This window comes from Meleagris gallopavo, chromosome 2 (genome assembly GCF_905368555.1).
Source record: "Meleagris gallopavo chromosome 2, MGAL_WU_HG_1.1, whole genome shotgun sequence".
Taxonomy (NCBI): domain Eukaryota; kingdom Metazoa; phylum Chordata; class Aves; order Galliformes; family Phasianidae; genus Meleagris; species Meleagris gallopavo.
Genome location: NC_139405.1, coordinates 44,002,371 through 44,019,431, shown reverse-complemented (window position 1 = coordinate 44,019,431; position 17,061 = coordinate 44,002,371). Strand labels below are relative to the sequence as shown.

The 17,061-nt window shown below is 34.9% G+C and overlaps 1 protein-coding gene across 1 annotated transcript in view; it reads right to left on the bottom strand.

The window, feature by feature from the left end:
• Nucleotides 1-17,061, bottom strand: part of PRKN (parkin RBR E3 ubiquitin protein ligase) — a 681,807-nt gene that overhangs the window by 423,148 nt on the left and 241,598 nt on the right. The window lies entirely within an intron of this gene.

Here is a 17,061-nt window from a genome sequence, read left to right as displayed (position 1 = left end):
CTCCTTTCCTCCCTGATTACCACTACACATTAAAACCAAAGACAATATAAAGATTGGAGAAAGAAAATTCTAGTGCAACCCAGAAAATAAATCTCTCTTGTTGCTCTCCTGTACAATGAGTCATAGCTAAAATATTCTGATCTTTTTTTTTTTTTTTTAGAAATTTAGCTATGTAAGAGCTGATTTTTTACAAAAATAAGGGTTTTGTAAGCAGATTACTGACTTAAACACCAGTTTGTTTGTGATGAAATATAATTATTTTGGCTGTTTTCTTTAAATTATTAACTTCTTTGAGAGTTATCATATATCCATAAGTATCAGAGACAAGTATTAAAGTGTGGATAAATTATGTATTTGTATTTGCACATACAAGGTATGCCAGGTGATAATCTGACAACAAAGCAAAAGCAAAATCAGAACAAGTAAATTGAGATGGCTCACTTTACCCATAAATAAGATGCAGGCAGCTGACAGAGAACTGAATAGGAAAAAGCATGTGAGACATATGAAGCCACAGTATTATTTTTAAAAATAAAATGGGAAAAAAAGAGAGAAGAACAGAGGAAATTTCATTTCTGGTTAGTCCTATCAGTAGTTAGCTCTTCTTGCAATTACCAATTGCCTGTTGTCTCCTTGCTTATATACCTTGCCAACAAGTAAAGACATTAAATACAGAAACTACAGTTCTGGGGTCAGTTCCTCAGGAGGGAAACAGGTTGTATCACTGAGAAACCAATCACCTGCTCCTTGTCTTTTCATTGAAGGATATGGGTAAAGATTCTAAATTTAAAGGTCTGAACCATATTCTGTAACTCTGCTTTCCATACATCAGAAGTCTCCTCGGTCTCCATCTCTCAGAGATAATGTAACTAAATTCAATGAAATGGATTTAATTAATTGATTAACTTTTGGATGAGACTTTAAAGAGGAAATAAATATCTGCTCATCATATGTAATGAGATGCTGAAGATCCTATTCTGCTCTTCATAAAAAGTATGGTTTATTTCTGAAGTAGGCTTGCAGACTTAGGAATGTCAGACCTTTAAAAGAAATAGGTTAGGTATTAGCAAAAGTATAGACAGAGCAAGATGGAACTCAGAAGGATGCAAGCATACTGTAAAAGTAGGCTCAATTGGCCTGTGTTGATTTTCTGACCTTCTACATATAGAGACCATTCTAGGAAGTTTAAAGCCCGCTCTGGGATATCTACCCTACGCTGCCATCGGTGAAGAATTATCCGGAGTCTGGTTAGGACTTCTATCTCTTATCCCACAATGGATTTCAAAGGTTAAAATTTATGTTTTTCTCTCCCTGAGTGTGCTTACATACACACACAAACATATACAGTATAAAAAAAATTCCTTTAGAAAGAAAAGTACTGTATTTACGTAAAGATTGGGTAAATTATTTATCAAGTATTTCACTGCTATTTGACAGACAAAGAAAATAGAGTTTCATTAGATAAATGTCCTGGTTTAAGCTGGGATGGAGTTAACTTTCTTCCTAGTATTGGTATGGTGCTATTTTGTGGATTTAGGATAAGAATAATGTTATCAACACACAAACGTTTTAATTGTTGCAGAGCAGTGCTTACACTAAGTCAAGGACGTTTCAGCTTCCCGTACTTCTCTGCCAGTGGGGAAGCTGAGGGTGCCTAAAGAACTGGGAGGGGACAGAATCAGGAGAGGGGACCCAAAATGGCCAGAGGGATTTCCCATACAATGCTGGCCTCATGCTAAACAATAAAACTTGGGGAACTAACCCAGGGAACTGCTGCAGCTCAGGGAGGGGCTAAGCACTGGTCAACAGGTAGTGAGCAATTGTACAATGCATCACTTGGTGTTTTTTTTTTTTTTTTTTTTTTTAAATTAGTATTAATATTATTTATTTCCTTCTTTTTCTGCCCTTAATCTCAACCCATGAGTTTTACATTTTTTTCCAGTTCTCTCTGCCATCCCACTGGTAGCTTATCTGTTGAGGGAAACCATATGTTCTGAAAGTGATATGCTTGGTCCTGGAGGGGTAGGAAGATAGATGACAGTTATAATATCCTCAACAGATATATATTGCAGTGGGATTTATAATGTCTTTATAAAGTGTTTTACAGCTGACTGTTCAGCACCAAGGGTGAGGACAATGCTGGCACGAGTTACCAAGGTTAGGAAGCTCAGCTACAACCACTGTTGTGGGACCAAGTTCTGCTCTGCTCTCTAATCCACAAGGAACATTTTACTGGCAAACAACAGGCTAGAAAATTAAAATGAATTCCCAAGTCCAAGTATGGACAGGTGGTAACTCTAAATCTAGGAAGCTAAATTACCATTTTCATAAATCTCTTGGCATAGTTCATGCCAGATTTATTTTTCTTGTAAGAGAAATTTTCAACTCCATCCTTGTTACTGGCACCTGAACTGGAAACACTTGTGTAACAAACAGGTCAATTTAACCAAGAGCGTCTGTCCTGCATAAGAGTTCCATCTACAGCCGTCACAGAAGTAGTAGGCTATAGTCTGTGGCTTTGGTTTGGGGCTGAGTAAGTGCTGCAGCAAATAGTGTTATTTTCTAAACCCTAAAACAAAGATACATAATCATGGTTAAACGTTTCTACCACAACACAATGATAGGAGAGTTCCTTCACCCAGAACAGTTTCTGAAGGTGATGATGAAGAGAATAAAACTTCTGAAGATTAATTTTTCACAGAGGAATAATTTTCCTTTCAGTTTTATGGATGAGGATAAGACATAATTTCACTTGAGTTAACTATTAGAGGTCTGAAAGTTTTACTGGACTGTAAAATATTAGTAAATGATAGAGTGAATCTACTACTGTACTATTTTTATAGTACACAGTTAATTAACTATGACAGAATACTACAGAATATTTGTGTGTACATAAAAAAAAATCTGTGTACAGAAACACTATGATTTTCAAGCTACAAGTTGAGATAAAGTAATCTGATAAAAAACAGAAACCGATGTTCTTGTTAATTAAACTACATCCCTCTAAACAGATTGCGATTCTCTCCATATCTGTTTTCCCCAGCGTCACACAGTGACACTGATGTCTGAGGAAGACCCTTGGTCACAGGGACTTCCTGCAGATTGAAGTCATACTGTATGCATCTTGTTGTTTATATCATTTTGCATCTCAGTAAAATCAGACTGTGACTGTAAAATTCTCTGTGATTTACTTAGCCTCAACTGTAGTGCTCACTTAAATCAGATTTGCTTATCTGCTGCTATTTGTTCAAAAGAGACCACCCTGAAATGAGTCTCTCCAAATACACAGAAGCTGAAATTTTACTGTGATGAAGACGTGGTGATCTTGGTGATAAAGATCAAGGAATCCCTTCCCACACAAAGTGCACTAGAATGGGATTTTACTTGCACATTAAACTCCCTTCTTGACACATACACTCAAAAAAAAACAAAACAAACAAACAAACAAACAAACAAAAAAAAAAACAACAAAAAAACCCAGCTGTGACTGCACTGTCCCTCTCTTCTCAAGTCTTGTTTGTGAAGTTAGCGGAGAAGCGTTTCTAAGGACACTCATGAACATCTTCTTGTCATGCAGAGACCTATTACCAGTAAACTCATCAACATTTTAGTGGCATATCTAATGTTTACATAAAATTGTAGTGGACCACAGAATAATTTATTTTTACACTTCTTTTTTGGTACAAATAAGTGATTTCTTTTTAGTAAGTGTTGCCCTCTACACAGTTTTAGCTATGTGTAGGTATGAGGGAACTGGAATTAGGTAGAAAAATGCCTATAATTTCTTAATAATAATCTTAAATTTTGGAGGCATACTTAAGTGTGAGTAGAAGATCTCATTCCAGTTAAGTAAAATACTAATAGAGTTCAAATTCCATAAAATACCAAAGCTTTTTAGAGTAACACATATAAAAAAATCACATAACACCAAGAATTAATGAAAAAAATGTTTTTCTTTTTGCCTTTATTATATTTTGAGGATAGCTAGCTTTTGTTTTTTGTTTTTTTTTTAAATATAATTTCACTAGATTTTGCGGCCATATGGTCAAACAGAGAACACAGTGACTAAGTGATAGACTTCCAGCCTCAACAATCTGCATTTGAAAAGGAGAAAAGGAGTAGATCCATATGTTTTTATCTTTTTTTTTTTTTTTTTTTTTTTTTTTTTGGTCTTATACCAGTTGCTATAACACTTGCCTTTTTTTTGTGTAAGTGACAGCATTTGCATTTGGAAGAGCACTTTGTATACAGAGACAGTTGAAATTCCTGGCAAAAAGCTCAGACTCTACTTGTTAAAAAGATCCTGTCCCAGAAGTTAACCTACTGCTTTAACCTTTGCCAGCAGCGTTTGACTTCCTGAACACAGTATAACTAGAGAACATTTATGTATGATCAAACTACATGAAGATGGGTTGGTCTAATACAAATTGTTCTTTGTAAGTCAGATGCATGAATTTACAGTAAACAAGTGCCAAGATCATTCCAGTCTAGTTCTTCAAAGGACTAGCTTCTGAAATTTCTTGCTACACATTGCCGAACTCCATGACGATTCAGCATGGAGATTTGTGGGTCTTTTCCTCTTTATTTCTACCCTCATATCACTTAAAATCCTAAAGAAGACCAGGTCCAGGATCTGCTGTTTTCACTAATTGATAAAATCTCCTGTAGTTGATATACTAATAAGCACAGGCTCTACCTTTTTCTTCCTAGGTGTTAGTTGCTTTATGGTTTATAAAACTACGGGTTTTGTTCAGAAAATCCTTCAAAGTAAAAATATCAAACAAGAGGAGACTGTTCACACAGTATACTCTAACAAATCAAGGGTCACTCCTAATATGCCTAATCACAGCTGGTTTTAAAATTTTGGTGCAATCAGTTATTTATTATTTGAAAGAGCTTAAAAAGGAGGATGCATACAGTTCTCATTTACATTTATACTCACTTGTTTATTGTTTATAGGTTTCAAATAAGCTTATTACTATAAAGGAAATAAAAACAGGCACTGATTTAGCTCACTAGTTACAGTAACCCTCTTTTTTTTTTTTTTTTTTTTTTTTTTTTTTTTTTTTGTGAGTGAGTGAGAGAGAGAGAGAGAGAGAGAGAGAGAGAAGCCCCCAATTCAATTTCTCGCTGGAATGGGTTTTTCACAAAAAAGGATAATCCTTCATTTACTGTTTACACACTTGGTTACCTCTTAGCATTCTTCCCCGCCATATCAAGTTCTAAAATTTTATTTAAAATTGCCAGAATTCATTTAAGCATTAGCTGGTTTTATTATAGTGATAGATGAGCTGGCATTCAACAAATTCAGCATTAGCAAAGAACAGTCATGATTTTATCAGAACATAACAGGACCCATACCCAATATTTTACCTTCATTTTCTTATGATGTATTACTGCTCATGCAGAAACATAGGCAGCCAGCACAAAATGAGTATTTCTACTAGCAAAAACTAAATAATTTCTTTTTTACTCTTTCCTATTCTCCCTCCCCTTCTAATGTAAGACAGACAAACGCTCCCAGGCTCCTTACTTCATTTTTCCAGAGTATACAGCAAAAAACAGGGGGTAGATAACTAACGACATGACATCTCTGAAGTTTGCAGAAAGATTTTGCACACCATACAAACTATGGGATACAAAAATAACAGATGCATTTCAAAGAAGAATGTTAAAAATATCAATTCTTTCTAGTGTAATTTAGAAATTGAAATATGTTAGAAGGAAATAAAAGCAGAATAGAAACCTGAGTGTTAAACTGAAGGAAAAGTGTTTCAGCAGGTTAAAAATACTTTAAATAAAACTTCACAATTTGCAGACTTAAAAAAAAAAAAAAAAGTAGAAAGGAAACCTTAGTCCAGCTGTTTAATTCTCCTCTAAGTAAAAAACAAACAAACAAACAAACAAAAAAAAGCTAAAATTTCTTATTTCCTTTTTTATAGACTATTTTCCCAAAATGTCAATGTCAGCAATCTCAGCTTTCATCACTAGGCCTGAATTTTAGGACACAGTTTTTCATTAGTAAAAATTCTGACAGCAGAACTAAGCATGCAACCTGTTGGCCTCTTTCTGATCACAGGAAAGCTTGGTCCTGCCTCCCTCATAACGAGGTTAGCCACCCACGAGGACAGGGTGAGAACAGATCTAACTTTCTATAGCATCAGCTGAATATTTACAAATTCATGTTAGGGAATCGTTATCACGAGATCAAGATCTGCAGGGAAATTGAGAGAAAAATAGAAAAATGTGCTTTTGGCCCTATTGCAACAGCCTGAGAGCAAGGCAACCTTTGCTTAATTTTTGAAGCCATCTTCACTGTATGATCCTCTGCAATCACCATCAAGAACTGATACTTATTTTCTCATTGATTGTATGAAAGGTTTTCAGATCGCATTTAGAAAGAGCCTGGAAGTTTTTGATCTGATCTATAGTAAATATTTGTATAAATACAGAAAAGACTGAATGTTCAAATATAATTATTCTTCCACTGCTTAGCACTTTATATTTAAAAAGCACCAGGCAAAGCTTGGGTTAAAAAAATTCTTTCCTATTTGTTAGTTGAAAAGAAAGCAAGCAATTAGGCATGACTGAAATTAAAAGTCTAACTTCAGGGGAATTAATTTCTTCCAACTGAAACGAAACTTTTATAACTATGCAAGTAAAAATATATAGACAGAATATTAACACCTAGAATGAATGTGTTCTTCAGATGAAGTCACAGCAAAACTGTACATCCTCATAGCTGCGCATGTGGTAGTATGGCAGCAGATAGCCAAACTGCAGTCCTAGAGAGAAACCAACATACTTCACTGTGAGAAATATGACATTCTTCAGGGAAGCATTTTTTTGAAATTCCAAGAAGATACCTTACCATCTGTGGCATCTATATTGGTAACAGACAAATAACACTGCCTTTTCTTAGTATATTTTTCAATTTCAAAACTGTGGACCTAACTCTCAGAAACACTCCTGCACAGAGTTGTGTTTTCAGCTGGCAGGCTGCATGCAGAGTTAGATGGAAGAAAGCTCTCTTTATGCTCTTCACAGGAAAGTGAGGCGTCAGTGAAAATGTAGTGCCTTATTCTGAAGCAAGTAAGTTCTGTTAAGCTGAGCTGACTTTTTTTTTACAACACAAGGTCCATGGATACATGGACACGCAGAACACACCAACTGCAGTTACAGTCAGCATCTTTATCTTCATCCCAAAGCAGTAAGTTTAAATGTCAGTGAATACAAACATCAGGCTAAGATTCAGCTATTTAGACTCTTGGCTAAATAGTTTTCAGTGTAAAAAAAAAGAAAAAAAGTAGTTTTCTGATTATCTTACAATATGTAACCTGAAATTTTAGTTAAATGAAAGTGTTTCCATGGACACACTTCTTATTTTTCCCAAAACAATGCTATCAGATATGTTATCAAATTCAATACTGTCCACTACTTTTTGTCTGAAACATTTTCATGAATTCACTCTTTGTATCCACATCCAAAATTTGCTCTACGTAGAGAACAGCAGTCCTATTACATAAGAAAAAAGATTGCTTATTCCAGGGCAGATAATTCTCATGCTTAACTGATAAATTTTGAACAGTTAGGAGGTAGCTGCATCCACTCTGGATAGTATGTCACTTTGCCTGTGAAAATGCAATAATCTTTCTTCTCATCTTAGATACTTTGACTTGTCTGAAACGCCTAGATGTACCATAACAAAAGCATGCTATTTCATTTAAATCGACATTATTGTATCATTAGAGTGCTAGAATATTTCTTTGCAAGTCATTTCCATAATACATGTTTTGGCCCGCAAAATTTTATTCCTACTTTCAACAAAAGCAATCAAGCCATTAAAACGTAGGGAACAATAAACCTATGCTCAGAGAGAGAGATCAGGTTCTCTAAATAAAATCCAGAAGTTACAGATTATCACTGTGTTGTTAAAAACAGAAAGAAAACTCAAAAGGCCTGTTTCCCCCCCCTCCCCCCTAGTGACGAAGCAAGCTTTAAGCACATGACATGTCCTGTTTTGTCCAGATGGTTACAGAGGAAAAATGTAAATGAATTCTAACAATTTGACTGTGGATTACTAGCTGGTCAACACCATACATACCTATGAACTCATTTACACGTTAGGAAAATCTCCATGAAAAGAAGGGAAAAATTATCCTTATACTATGTGTCAGTACAGTTTAATCAAAACAAGTTTAATGGTTGTGGTTGAAAGTTGTTAAAGATGTTTTACAATAATAATGCTCTGAGGAAAGGCTTAACAAGTTGAGTAACTTAAATAACTTTAGATCATGACCCTATCCAAGCAAGTATAATTACTGCAACTTCAAATTAGCTATTTATTAGTTACACAAGTCTAAGTTTTTACTTAATATGTTCAAGTAACCTAAAACTTTTTTATTAACTAATTCAGTTCAAAACACAGCTAAACAAACAAAAACCTTCTGACATAAGGCAGAAACATAAACATTTTGAAGTTTTCTTTCCATACTGAGGTTGAATAGAGATTTGTTTATAGTTAATTTAGAGGTAAACCATTACTTTAATGTGTTTTTAATTAATCATCCTAATTATTAATAATTAATATCAAAATATAATTAATCATCATGATTTAGAAATTACAGCAGCTTTTAAAGGAGATGAAGGCACACATTTAAGAAAACATTTTGACATTTGCAACTTCAGTTACTCCAGTTTCTTAGGAAAATATAGTTTCTTTAGGAAAATATCTTAAAAATTAGGATAAATTAAAATCACAGAATCATAGAATCACTGACCCCTTAGACTTGTTTAACATTTGTAATTAAGAAAAATGTGAAATAATCTATAGTGTAAGCACAATCTCTATGTACACGTATCTACTAAGGAATAATACTGTGAAGAAAGAAGTTTGGCTACACTTTAATAAAGAAAGCAAATTACAAGTTATGCTCCAGGACATCTAAATCTCAATGGCAGCTGCCATATTAAAAAAATAAATCAAACAAATACCAACAACCACAAAACGCAACCATCACTGTCCAAGTTCTATGCTTTTCTACTATAATGAATTCCAGCAAACCATCCAGAGTGCCTTATGATCTTACTGAGTAGAAGGGAATTAGGGGAAAGCCAAGAAGGATTCACCTACACTCATAGCTTAAGTTGTCAGCAGATAGATACCGATCTAAATTTTGAAAATCTGAGGTATACCCTCCAGCTGATATTGAAAAATAATCAATATATCTCCATTCAACATAAAAGAGCAAGAAACTTGAGAGAAACTCTTTGTTAGGGAGGAACTACAGCATGGAAAGAAGGTAGTCTTTACAAGTTGCTAAGAGAATGATGGCAGAGCTGCTACCAATCAATATGCCAAGATAGAACCTAAAGATATGCAGACTTTTCAAATTCCTGGCCAGCTCTTCTGCTGAGCCTTTGGGGATCATATTGGCTGCACAAAGGCCTGGAGAGGGAAAGACCAGTCCCTCTCCCTGTTACATTTCTGCCCCCAAGAACAGGCCAAACTAAAGCCAAATAAGGCTTACTTATGTTTCTGGACAGTGCCCGCATACGTTTTTCTTTTCTTTTTTCCCCCCCAAAGCTATATATCTAAGCAAAAACATACAAATAAAGAAAAAGTAGAAATAACACAAAGTGTATACAAGAATGAAAGAGATGTGCATGTACATGTGATTGTGTGCCACCTGGCAAGTATGATCATTTTCTAGGGATTTCAGTAGGGATTATGAAATTTGTATTGGGATATATTATATATTGGGATTTATGATCTAATTATCAAAAGATTCCTGATTACAAATATAAGAATGGACAATTTTACAGACAAGAAATTCAAACACAACGATTACTTTGGACAGAAGAAATGTTACTCCAAGGCTGGTGTTTTTCTCTAATCACAGGTTTTTTGAGACATAATGAAATGCATATCTGAAGACAGGGTATGAAGAGGGCACAGAGAGGCTCTATTCAGACGAATCCAGTGATAGAACAAGAGACAATAGGTACAAACTGAAAGACAGGAAATGCTGCCTAGGCAAAACCTTGGAGAAGACAGAGCACAAGTCGTCCAAGGAGGCTAGGGAGTCTCCTCCTTGAAGATCTTCAAAAGCAGCCTGGACATGGGCTGGGGTTACCCTGCGCTGGGTGTACCTGCTTGAGTAGGGGCTGGAGCAGGTGGACCAAGAGGACGCTGCCGGCCTCAGCCAGTCTGTGGCTCTGTGACATTACCAACTGCCAGTGTGCGATAGATAGAGTGAATTGATCACCACCTATTTCTAGGCACACATGTATCTTCCACAGCCTACATTAGACAGATATCTGACTCAGACTCATGGAAAAATGTAATTTTTCCATTCAAGTAATTTGAAAGTAAATTTATAACTGTTTTTTTGTTTGTTTGTTTGTTTTTCTTTTATGACTGTCATCACCCGAGCCAGAGAGACCCACTTTTGACTTCACATTAAAGGACAGTTTTTATATTTCACAGAATGGCTTAAAGTGGCAGTACGTAATACTGAAGTCATTTTCCCTCTTTCCTATAATTGGTATATTTTTTTCCATCTTTTAAGACATTTTATAATGTGCAACCTCACCAAAAGATATACTACAGTAAGTTGGAACATACTATAAATCATGCATAGATATCTCAGCGCTTTAACAGAATTAGAAGTTAAAACATACTTTCTTATCCCATTAAAATGAAAGAAAGATCTATATGCTATTTTTCATAAATAGAGGCAATACTGTTTCCTTTGCAAAATTTGTTTTGCATCAAAGAATTGTTGTTCTTGTCTTTTGGAATGAATTGAACAATTTCCTTCATAAATTAAGTACGCTTTTGCCTATTTTTTTTACTCTCTATATATAAATCAAACAATTTATGTCTAATCTAGCGAAATCAGTTTTTGGAGGATATTGGGAAAATAAATGAAAGATGTAGCCAAAAGCCTAAATAAAACTATATCAAGCTTGCTGACTAGACCAACTATTCTCTTCACACAGAGCTCAGCACTTTGGAGGCCCGACTTAATGGAAGTGTCACTGGCTAAGGCAAGTGTAAGTCCAAGGCTGTCCTCCCAGGTGTTCTATGCGCAGTGAGACTCGAAGCCAAAGGAAGAAACAGAGAATAAATAAATAAAAATGTTTTAAAGTTCTTTTTTAATCACCCAATGTTGAACTTTCCTATTTCTATCATCAGTGTGGTTATTTCCTCATGGGCTGAGGTATAAGAGAACAGAAAAGGAAGGAATAATAATAATAATAATAATCGAAAGAAGTGATGCACAGTGAAATTGCTCACCACACACTGATCAATGCCCTGTCAATCCCCAAGCAGCATCTGCCCACTAACCAACTCCCCCAGTTCTACTGCTCAGCATGATGCCATGTATTATGAGACATCCTTTTGGCCAGTTTAGGTCAGCTGTGCTGGTTCAGTCCCCTTCCAGTTTTGTGGGCACCCCTTACTGCCAATGCATTATGAGAAGCTGGAATGTCCTTGACTTACTGTAAGAACTGCTCTACAGCAATTAAAACATCATTGTGCTATCAACACAGTTCTCATCATAAATCTACAGCACAACTATACCACAATACCAACTACTAGGAAGTAAAGTAACTGTATTCCATCTGAAACCAGGACACAGGAATAGTATTATTTATGATTTTCTTTAAGAAAATAGAGCCAGTCAACCACAAGGACAAAATTTGCAACAATACTTCAAAGGAGAATGTGAAAATTTTGAAGGACCAAATGGTTTTGCTAAACCAGAAGAAAAATCTTACTGAATAGGTTAAGGCCTTGAACATACTCTTTATTAAAGCAATTCCAAAACAGGACTATAAGCAGAACCCCTGAATATTGAATATTGGTGTAATACAACTGCTTCCTCCACTGTCTCTTATGCAGATTAATATGACCAGTATGATACAGTATCACTAGCTCTATCATAACGTCTTTCTTTGAAGATATTATAAAGAAAACACATTTTTTTTCAGGTAGAATTACTTTTTTTTTTTTCTTTCTGATATTTATATTACTAAAGGCAATGAAGTTAATTAATGACTGAATCAGGCTTGCAGATCTCATGTGTTCATTCTTGGGAAGCTTCCACCAGAAATCCTGCATACTGCCTCAGCTCAGCACTTAAATTTATTTAATGCAGATGTCCAGCTCCAAGTCAGCGAAAGTAATAGGTCAGCAATAAGGAGGAGTGGATGATGGATGACACAGAATCCATTTGCGTCCTTTCAAGTCAAAAATACTAAAAATATTGGTATCGTAGGCCAGGTCAACTTGCTCTAGATTCTATTTTGCTATAATGAAAAAAATACCCCTTTTCATTATTTTTTTATTACTTATTCATAAAGCCACTATTTCTTTGTAATTATTCTTATTATGTTCACTATTTATATTATGTAGAAAGAAATACATATATGGATTACATATAATTTCCTGTGAGTGACATTTTTTTGGCCAAATGCAGGGGAAATGAAGCTTTTTTGTAATCACAAGTTTATTAGCAGGAACTCAATAATAAACAGTTGCTTCATGTTTATTAGTTTGACAAAGGAGTGCACACCACAATGATAACTTTTCCTATGCACAGAATTTCAATAGAAGTATATTAATGCACTGTATTTACCACACCGCTAAGAAATATCAAAAACATCGTTATCCTCAAGCATGCTTTTTTAAAGAGACAAATACATACTTCTTTCAGTCTTAGGAATTTAATCACAATTTTAGTATCTGTGAATGAGATCATATTTTGTCATATTGCATTCCACAGGGTGGAGCTTATTTTGCAGTTCAGCTTCAAAGGCTGAACTTTTTTTTTTTTTTTTTTAAATATATCTGAGCTTGCTCATTGTCTGCCCCTCCACAACAAAAAGAAAATGAGTGAAAATGGACTATTGATGCTAAAGACCCTCCATGACTGGCAGTTCTCAAACAAAAACTTGCAAAATAGACATCTCTAGTTCTATGTGCACCAGGCTGCAAAGAGAATAACTAATAAAGAAAGCAGTGTTAGTTCCTCTGCAGGCTATTTGCGGAGCTACCCCAGCCATGATGAGTAGGTAGAGGCCCTGGTTAGATAAAGAACTGCTATGCCTATTTGCTTTTCAGCCAGCCTCAGTCCAATGCAGCAAGACACACATCCAATTCTGGGAAAAATATGTGATCTGTAATAAGCAGTGATGAGAGACAGTTGACTGTGGAATGGATTTTTACAATGATATATTAAAAAATTAAAAATAAAAATAAAAAAAAAGAGAGCAAGAGATTTAAAGTAAATAATATGCAGAAACAATAAACTCCTGCCAGAACTGTCCTATAAGTAGCTCTGGAAAGGCAAATATGGAAATATGTAAAAGAACATGAAGTCACTGCCTTTTTACTTTAAGTTACTGAAAATATCTCCTAAGTTTCTATTCATTAAAAAGAAAACAAACTACTTACATAAATAGTAGAAATGAATTAGCAGATGGAGGTAAGAGCTTGAAGGAAATTATCTTCCTAGAAAATATGGAAGTATCAAATTCAATATACTACATTTTCAACTATTGGGACAACATCTAAAGCTGTCAGTGACTTGCTACTCGTCAGTCACTAAAAGGCACTTCAAAGGCTTTAGAGCTTCTCATTTGCCAAAACTGTGATTCACTACACAGCCTACACTGAATGACAAACTATCTCAATGATAATTATGATGCCAGAGGGAAAAAAAAAAAAAAAAGCTTTTAATGTCTTTAGTAGTAAATATAAAAAAAAAATAGATTAAAATAATCTCCATAACAATACAAATGATGAAAGAGACGACAGAGTAGTTCTCTGGCAGAGAGAGTTTAACAAAACCCATGAACTACGGAGGCTCCTGTGGAGCACTAAGGAAAGGCCCAGCAGAAGAACTATGGGTATCAGCCACTGGATAAAACCCGGATATGCTTCAATGTCAGACACTGAGTTTCATCTCAGCTACAGCCAGTTAAATCAGATCCAAATGTAACTTGCTATGTCAAAAAAATTCTGAAATACTGTGAGCTACAAGGAAAGTTACAGAAGTTACACAAAAGTCCTTTAGTGTCTATACTAGAAGATAAACTGAAAACTCAAACAGTAGTAAACAAAAAGAGTGAAAAATTACCAAATAGTGATGAGTTACACGTCTCTGTAATGAAAATATCTTCACCATGGAGCCAGCAGCTAAGTATGAAGACCCAAAGCCCATTACCCATGTCAGCCTCAGTTCTTACTCTGGATAAGTTCTGAATTGTGACAAAGACAGTCAAATGTCCTGTATACCAGGAGTGTGACACAGCCAGTTACATTTTAAAAGTATGTTTTAAGGATAGCTTGGTGTACAGCACTTTGCTGAACTGAGCCTCCTATTTGCAGAGATGCATTTTCCTTTCCATTATAGAGTTAACAAAATGAATGTTGACATTACTGTTGCTCCAAAAAAATAAGTCTAATTGTGACTAGTATAAACCTGAGCGGGTTATTTTTGGTTTCTTTTTTTCCCCTAAAAGAGGGAAACCCTACGTAGCTGAATGATGGCTACCGATACAAACTGCAGCACTCTATGGAAAATAAATAAATAAATAAATTTAAAGCTTGAAAGTGTCAAAAGATATAAACTGATGTGAAACTAATGAAAAAAAAATTCAAGACATTTGGAAAAAGCTGATGGCTGGATAGTAGGTGGTCTACATCAGACTCCCACACTCCAGTGTATCTAGACATGCTTTTGTGTTTGACTAATTAGTGAAACTAGAGAGAAGTGATAGTTTTTCAGTGACTGATGTTTTCTTATAATTAAATCAGTCTGGTATATATCTTCCATAAAGCATTAGGTCATGAAACGTTCATAAAACGCCAACCCAAGTGTCATCTGGAAAATTACAAATTTAATATTTAGATAGATGTCTTCAGTAAAAATAAAAATAGTGGGCTCTTTAATTTCATAGAAAAATAGTATCATAAATTTACTCTGAACATCATATATTAAAATAATGCTACGCTAACAGGCATGACAGTTAAATAAGGTTTTAGAATAAAACTCTTTAAATGAATAATATTTTAAAATGTCAGTCAGTGAACACACTATGAAAAAAGAAAGCTCAATTTAATTAGCTTGGTCATTTGAGGCTTAGGTAGAGAAAGGAATTAGCATGTAGAGTGAGCTAATGCTACCCAAAGCTTTGTGTGGGTTTTAAACAGGTATTCACTTTCATCTCAATAAAAGAATTACTATAAGAAATGCAGGCTTAGGTGGCGCTTTGCTGCTTGTGGTTCAAGAGAACCTCTTAAGAAACTGCAACACATTGCCTGGTATAAGTCAAGAGTGGAACTGGAAAAAAAATACGTCTTCAGAAACATTTCCAGCTTTTCTGAGTCGACTTTATCTTGACTAATTTCTCTATGAGAGGGAAATAATATTTGGTTATTATCGTGATCTATTTGCAATAACTGACATAGTCCAGTGGAATGGATGGTCTGTGGTAATACACTAATTTCTAACTTAAATGATTTTTTTTTAATGCCCACAAAGTCAAGTTAAGTCAAGTCAACATTTTCAGCCTTATGTAACTTGCTTAGTATGGACTGAGATGCAATGAAGAAAGCATGGCAAATACAAAGCACCATCTCCAAGATTACACCTTCACCTAGCATTAGTGCTGAGACGTTTCTGCATAGTATAGAAAAATAGATGGGACCTGATACGTATTTCAAGTTTCCTAGTTGGAATTATTTTCTGTTACTGAACAGGAAGTGAAAAGAAGAGAGGATGTAAGGATGAGGTACATACTAAATCTGCATCTAATCTTCATAACTAAAGGATTGAAATAGATTACTTGTATTTATAAAACAAACTCACTGTTGCTTAGTACGTTTACTACAGTAAATGTTCTCTTATTGCAAATATTTCACTTACGAAAGCATTGAAAACTGCCACTCAAATTATAGGAAAAGCATGCTAACTGTTGTCAACTACTTCATTTCACTGAAATTTGAGAGGAAAAGAATAATAACAGGTATTCTTTATTTGGGGGAGAAAGTAAGAAGAACCTGAAGTGCTCATTTTTCTGCCTGTGTAGCTTTGCTGGATGAATGTAGGTGCACACAGATTCTAAACAGTCAGATGTTAAAAATGTATTTAGAAATTTGTCATCCTGTAGCTTTTATAGTAGGGTTTTTATAGCAGAGTCATGAGAAATTCTTTGGAGACAAAATGAAGAATACTTTTCAGGTATTGCAGTAAGAACATGAAAGTTTCTAAGTGTACTAAGTATATTTAATACAAGACACATAACGATTCCAAACCTAACACCACAGATAGGAAGATAATTTCCAAAAAAGCAGGCATGCTTGGGGAAGCTATTGAGCCTAGGAAAGGATGTATGTTCTGTGCTGTTCTTGCAATACAGAGTCTAAGCCCAGCTAGTGATAATGTCTTTCAGCAGCACAGACTACTTATTTACAATCAGAACAAACTGTTATCTGTGTTTAGATTTATTCTGAATATTATACCATTGGAAATGTACATTAAAGACCACATCTCCTGTATCTCGATTTAATGTAATTTAAGTCTACGCTAATCACCAATATTTAAATATGAGATTTTGCAGAAAACAAATGCCATTTCACATGTTCACTTGAAACATCACAAAATACAGCACTTGTGAGCTTAGGTATACTCAGTTCAAAATAGCACATTGGGGTTTGTTGTGGAGTTTTGATTTACATGTGTATAAGCACTAATACAGTTTATTATTTCAATGAGATTACAGAAGTTGAATTTTTAAAGAGTTTCACTATGATATTTTGTGTAATGACACAGAAGTACTGGGCTACATCAAGAACATGAAAAGTGAAATTAACCCCCTTAAACTACATCTAAATGCATTAAATATCACAGAAAGCTTCCCAAAATATAAAGCTCACTCTTCTGCAAAATCTGAAACCTCTCACATAACAAAACTGGATGACAAACACTGTGATTTATTAGTGAAGAAAGACACTTTCCTCAGTAGTACAACCAATTCAATTCAGCA